This window comes from Gossypium raimondii, chromosome 6 (genome assembly GCF_025698545.1).
Source record: "Gossypium raimondii isolate GPD5lz chromosome 6, ASM2569854v1, whole genome shotgun sequence".
Lineage (NCBI taxonomy): Eukaryota > Viridiplantae > Streptophyta > Magnoliopsida > Malvales > Malvaceae > Gossypium > Gossypium raimondii.
Window position 1 is genome coordinate 10,855,966 of NC_068570.1, and position 6,876 is coordinate 10,862,841.

The following is a 6,876-nucleotide window of genomic DNA, read 5'->3' on the forward strand; positions in this document are numbered from 1 at the left end:
AACCTACTTTATTTATTTTAAATTGCAATGCATATTTAATGTGCTAAAATATCATTAGCGAAACAAATAATTTAATTATCTTCTAAACTAAAAAGCAAACTATTAGAAGTAATAAATAGCTTAAAATTATATTTTACATCTAAACATAATGTTCATACATTAACAAAAGGTTACATATATTCAAATCATTATTGCAAGACCAATTCTTTTACACCTCTCACTTTGTACTATTAAAGGCAAATAAGCCATTCTTGCAAGATATTAAAGTGTTACATATCTTCAAATCATAGTAAAAGCGGTTATGTTTCTTCAACACTAATCTCAATAACATTAAAACAAAATCAAAGAATTTAATTGCAAAAGAATTTACAGTGATTTAGTGACTAAATGAATGGTCTAGCTATGGATGGAGGAAACAATCAAACAAGCCAAAGAAGAAGATGAAACAATAACACACTGTCAATGAAAGATAAACAATACATATTAAGAATCTTTGCAAAGCACAAAATAGAAATTACAAATATCTTTGCAAATAAAAAAACCTAAAATTAATTTCTTTATCAAATTTCATTCAACAAAATTAACTCTTTTTTTAGCAAATAATAATGTCTTGACCAAAAGTTATAGTTGTTTTAAAAATGATATTTAAAGACAACTAATTACTTTAAAACATTTCATGGCAACCAACATGGGATTAAAACTTAGAAATCACATATACATTCATATAGACACGTAGGTACCATATACATATAGCATCCAGTTCCATGAAGCCCCAATGCACAATGGAAGTAAAGTAGAAGCTAGAAGACTACATTTTCAAAAGACAATCAAATTAATGGCAATCCTCTTTTGTGAAAGCCATTGATAAACCTAAAATGAGAGCTACTTGGTAGAATGAATTTTGGATTGTGAAGCAATACACAGCAGATGTAAAGTAGAAGCTAGATGACCGCATTTTCAAAATTATGAATCTCAACATGGGAAAACGTTCTAGGGTCTAAACATGCAAGTGTCACAGCAATGCCATTGGGGTGCTGCCCTGGTGTATAGAATGAAGTTTTTCCACAAAACTTATAGAATGTATATTTTGCGGTGTGAGTTCCAAAAGAGTATATAATAATGAACTGCTCCAAATCACCCAAAAGCTCGAACCTTTGATACAGGACAACGAAGTGAACGTTCCCTCTCATGGAGTAGTCAGAACAATTGAATTTCCAAGCAATAACACTAGTAGGTGCTTGGGCTTTCCATCTTACTTTCTTATAGTGGCAACTGCCATTGTGCAGTACTAATTCGGTTCCACGCCGACAACAACTAGGACAAGTGCAAAGTTTATCCTAATGTAGCACCCCTAGCCTGCTTCCATCGTCGGATTGGGTCACGGAGTATTACAATAACATTCTAAACATTTAACAGTTCATATGATAATTATTCAATCATGATTACAATTAATCAATCTCATTCCATTCATGAGCTAATATACATATACGGACCTAAAAACGAGTCTCTAAGGCCCTAAGTATATATTGGAAACATTTCGGGGTCAAACCGCAACATATTGGAAAATTTAGAAAAAATTGAAAAAAAAAAATTGGAACAGGGGACACATATCCGTGTGACTTTTTAAATTGGGGCACACGCCCGTATGTGTTGCCCGTGTACGACACACGGTCGTGTGACAGACCGTGTCTCAGGCTGTGTGCACCTAAATGTACCTTAAAACTCAAGTTTACTAAATTGCGGTTTCTTGGACACTAAACAACCGATTCATCAATAATATAACCTAATCAAAACACAATTAAACATGCCAAAATGACCATCTTGAGTGGTTAACCAATATGCCATTCAAAGGCACCTCAGCCATGTATTAAACAGTCAAGTAAGTCATTAGAATCAATGCACTATCTAACATCTACCACATGCACTCAAGCATCAACAAAATGACCAAACATAAATATACATTGATTCATTATTCTAACTCAAGAGTGATAAACATGTTATAAGGCTAATACCTAATTCAACACTTCCATGTTAACCAAATTAAATCACCAATTTCAATAGGACATCTAGCTTATTTAAAGAAAACACCATTTCCAAACATTTACATATATAAACATAATTATATCAAAATATATACATCATTTACCAAGATTATAAGTTATATATCATACATGTAAAATTCATCAAAATTATCCATGGACGAAAAATTTTAACCAACTAATACCCCCTAAGTACATGCCAAAAACACAAAAGAGGACATCACCGACGTTGAGTACGGGATTCTTATAGGATGCTGAGTCCGATTCTACTATTTATCTAACCTGTAAACCTGGAAAGCAATCCACATTAAGTAGATTTCACTTATTTGAATAACCACAAGTATATCTAAAGCATTTGAATTTATTTCACAACTTTAATAATCTAATTCAAGAAATATGTCATACCTTCCAATGAATTAATATATATACATAAGTAAATATAATTCTTCCTTAGTCATACCTATAACCAACCGTCTTCGATGGTTCATATAACCTTGATGTATAGTCCAATCGATACATGGCACCCGGTGCCTAGCGGGTAAACCACGGAAGAGTTTGCGCCCAACGCTTGTTGAATAAACTGAAAAATGTGTGCCCAGCACTAGTCAAATAACTGACGGAAGTTGCGCCCAGCGCTAGTCGGATAAACCGAAAAATGTGTGCCCGGCACTAGTCAGATAAATCGACAAATGTGTGCCCAGCACTAGTCAGATAAACTGACAGAAGTTGCGCCCAGCGCTAGTTGGATAAACCGACGAATAAATAGTGAGCCCAACTCTAGTTGACATACCCACGATATTTGCGCCTAACACTAGTCGGATAAACCGACGAATAAATACTTATTTATTTTCACAATTTCCTCATTCATTAATTAACATCATCATTCAAATATGAACATAAGATTGTATATCAAGTATTTAAATAACATCTAATTATTAATTAAATAAATGATTAATAAAAAGGTTAAGTTCGAGACTTCAAACTTACCAAAATACGACAGGTGCTACGAATCGCAGACGTCTACTCAGTAATCTTTTCCTTCCCACGATTGATACCCGATCTATTCTTCTCTTTATCAAATTAACAAATTAATTTCATTACTTAATTTGAATAGCATACTTGCTTTTAATTAAATCAATTAACCTTAGATCATAATTTATACTTTTACCCTCAACAATTGACATTTACTCAACTTAATCATTAACATCAAAATTAGCTTGATTGCATCTTCATCTAATTTCCATAACTAACCACATATACATATAATTTATTAACAATCCCTAAATTCTTGAATTTCATAACTTAACGCCATACTAGTTTAATTTATAGCATTCAACTCCTTGAAAGCTAATACTAATAAAACTCATAATACAAAATATTTTACTTGCTCCCTAAACTTAGTAATTCAACTCAAATTTCCAGCACAAAAGAACAATCCACCAAAACAGTCCCTAGACTTCACAAAAATTAACAATTTAACCCCTAATTCTATCAAAACAACTTCAAACATTAGAGTTTTTCAACAATGGCAGCTTCCACAAATATCATAATTTTTCTAAATTTCCACATGGGTAATCTACTACATGATTTTAAGGTTCCAAAAATATAAAGTTTAATTGAAAATAATCAAATCATACCAATAAAGTTAAGCTTCAAAAATGAAACTTAAAAGCCGAATGGTGCTAACCTTTTTCTTCTCCAAATCGGCATGCAAAAGAGATGAAGCTTTAATTTTGTTTCTCTTTCCATTTTCTTTCCCCACTACTCTATTTATTTCTTTTATTTTATTCATATTTTCATTTCATTTTTATTATAACTTAACATAATTACTAATTTAAGCACTATCATACAATTAACATATATTACATATATATAATTCCCTCATAATTATCCATTAACCAAAACTCATTAAATTAATGGACTATTTATTTAAATAGTCCCTTATTCTAATCCCACTTTGAAATTTAATACTAATTACTAATTTATCACCCACTTATTTTAATTTAATAATTCAACCCCAAGAATATTTATACTCAAACTTCTAACCCTTTAAACAAACTTCACATCTTTGCAGTCAATATGTATATACCATTAAATCCTTAATCCAAAACCTCCAAATTTTAGTTTTCCCCATCAATTCCCATCAAACCAATTTATATTATTTTCCAGCATTCCTTAATCACTATAAATCATGATTTAAACCATGTTATTTTGAATTTACAATATTTAAGTCCCTAGAGATTAATATCAACAAAATCATCACTCAATTTGACCAAATTAGCCCATAAGACTTATAATTTACTCATCACCTCAAAGACATTTAACATTCTATATAAAAAAAAACAGTACCTACACTCTTCATGATTTATCAAATCAGTCCCTACTTAAGCTTGGTCTAGCTTCAACAATTTTAAAAGTGCAAAATTTACTAAAGTGGTAGCTCAAACACGTGCATATATATAAATATAATTTCATAATCACTCACAAATTTAACATCCAACCAAATAACACCAAGCATCAATAGTAACTTCTACAAATATCATTAATTCTCACAATTTCAGCATGGGCAAATTAACTCATAACATTAAGACTTCAAAAACATAAATTTCATGTAAAAATAACCAAAATTCACTAACCAAATTAAACATGCAACAAGAGCTCTTGGCCGTACAACTTCTCCCCTCTTTCCTTTTTGTTTCGGAAAGAAGAAAATTAAAGAAAATTTTTGCTTGGCTTTCCTCTCCCCACTAACCATTATCTCCCATCTATTAATAATATATATATATATATCCTTTTATATAACAAATTTTAACTTAATTATTATACTAACTTAACACATATAATACTTATAATATTTACTAAAACCGTCCACCATCACACACTTATATAAATAATGGCTTATTTATTTAACAAGCCCCTTAATATAGATTCACCTTATAATTTAGTATTAATTCTTACTTTTATCACTTATTTAATTTAGTCCCTTTACTTTAATTAAACACTCTTTCGTCAAAATTACATAACCAAAATTTAATTCACTTCTAATATAACTCTGTAAATATTTAATAAAAATATTTACGAGTCTAGTTTAGGAAAACGAGGTCCCGACACCTTAATTTCCAAAACCATTGACTTTAGAACTGATACACTTGTACATTGTCTAACTTTCTAATAATTAAAATTATTAGATCAACCTCAATATAATACTGTTATACCTTCGGAATTATGAATAATAATATTCACTAAATCTATCTTCGGAAAACAACATTCTAAAACCACTGCTTTTGACTTTATTGACTTTTGAGTCATTACACCTAAAGTTGATTTGTAGTTAGTAACTCAGTTCAAATGTAATAGCATCCTAACAACCATCATGCAATGAAACCATTAATCCCGAATCTTCATAACTCAGTTATAATCTAAGTAGCATCACGCAATGAACCATTAATCACAAATCTTCAAAACTCAATTTAAATGCAGTAGCATCCTAAGTACCATCACCACCATTAATCCCAAATCTTCATAATTCAGTTCAAATACAATAGCATCTTAAAATCCATCACGCAATGAATTATTTCCACTTTTCTTTTAACCCCCAAAAAATGCATAAATATGAACCAATGAAAAAGTCAACACAGCAACACCATCAATCTTTCATCTTTAAGAGAAAAAATAATTATCAAAAACACCTTACATGAAAAGGAAAACACCCAAAAATCAACAGCTTATAGCACTTAAAAGCTAAAATCAAAAACTTGTTTCATTTGAGGAAAATCTTGATCCCAAAATAGGCAAATAAACTCGTGATTCGACATACTAATTTGCATAAGTAAAAAAAAAAACCATCAGTTTTAGGGTTACCTATGTTGCACAAGCTTCTTTGAAAATTACTTGCTTTCAGTTCAAGAAATCTGAATCAGTACTGAGAGATTGATTAGCAATTCTATGATCTAGTGTTCTTCAATTGAACCTGGATTTTTTTCCTTGCTGAAGACTTTGCCTCTAATTAAGAATTTTTATGATCTCGATTCCTATGAGGGAAAGATTGAAGAAGTTGGTGAGGAGCAATGGTGTTTTAGGGCTTTGGAAATGGAGAAGGGAATGAATGTGAAGGCTATAGTTGAAAGTGGGTGCAGAAAGAACAATGATAAAAAATGAGGGTAAAAATGAAGAAAATAATCTATCGTGTTTTGAATGGGCAATTCAGAGGGTGGGACAAAAAATGTTATTCAGTGATTAGTGGGAATAGAAAACTAAACATCAACACCTGTAATAGGTATTCCGCTGAACCAAACAATAGTTTAAATTTACGTTTATATATATTATAGGTTAAATACATTTTCTCATAGATATTTTCTACTGTCACATTATACTTGATTACTAGATTTTACCAATTATTAAGTGAGTGAAGAAAAACAGTAATTAATTTAATGATTCTTTTTCATTCTAAGTAACCTTTTGTATCATTTATCCAATCAACAAGGGCCAAGGCAGGAAAAACTTTTGAGCGGGTTGAGAATTAAAATATAAATTTTTTAGGGACTAATTCATAATTTTATAATTTTCAAAGGACTTACAAAGCAATTTTACTATTTTACCCATAACTGCCTACACGTTAGATTCTATCTTATAAAGTTATTATAATTTAATTTTAAGGTCAAAATAAGCTGTTAGTCCTTGTATTTGTATAGAATTTGAGATTTAATCCATATACTTTAAAATTTAAAATTCAATCCTCTTACTTTTCAATTTAAAATCCTAGCCCAATCATTATTGTCATTGGTAATTTTCCAACTTAACATATTATTTTCCATCAATTATATATCACGCCATATGA

General features: G+C 30.4%; 1 long non-coding RNA gene across 1 annotated transcript; it reads right to left on the reverse strand.

The window, feature by feature from the left end:
- Positions 1-2,090: 2,090 nt before the first annotated feature.
- LOC105774415 (uncharacterized) lies at positions 2,091-6,307 on the reverse strand. Its single transcript, XR_008197122.1, has 4 exons — positions 5,901-6,307; positions 3,027-3,109; positions 2,500-2,619; positions 2,091-2,329 (listed from the first exon to the last, which is right to left on the reverse strand). It is a non-coding gene; the product is annotated as an uncharacterized LOC105774415 (long non-coding RNA).
- Positions 6,308-6,876: the final 569 nt, after the last annotated feature.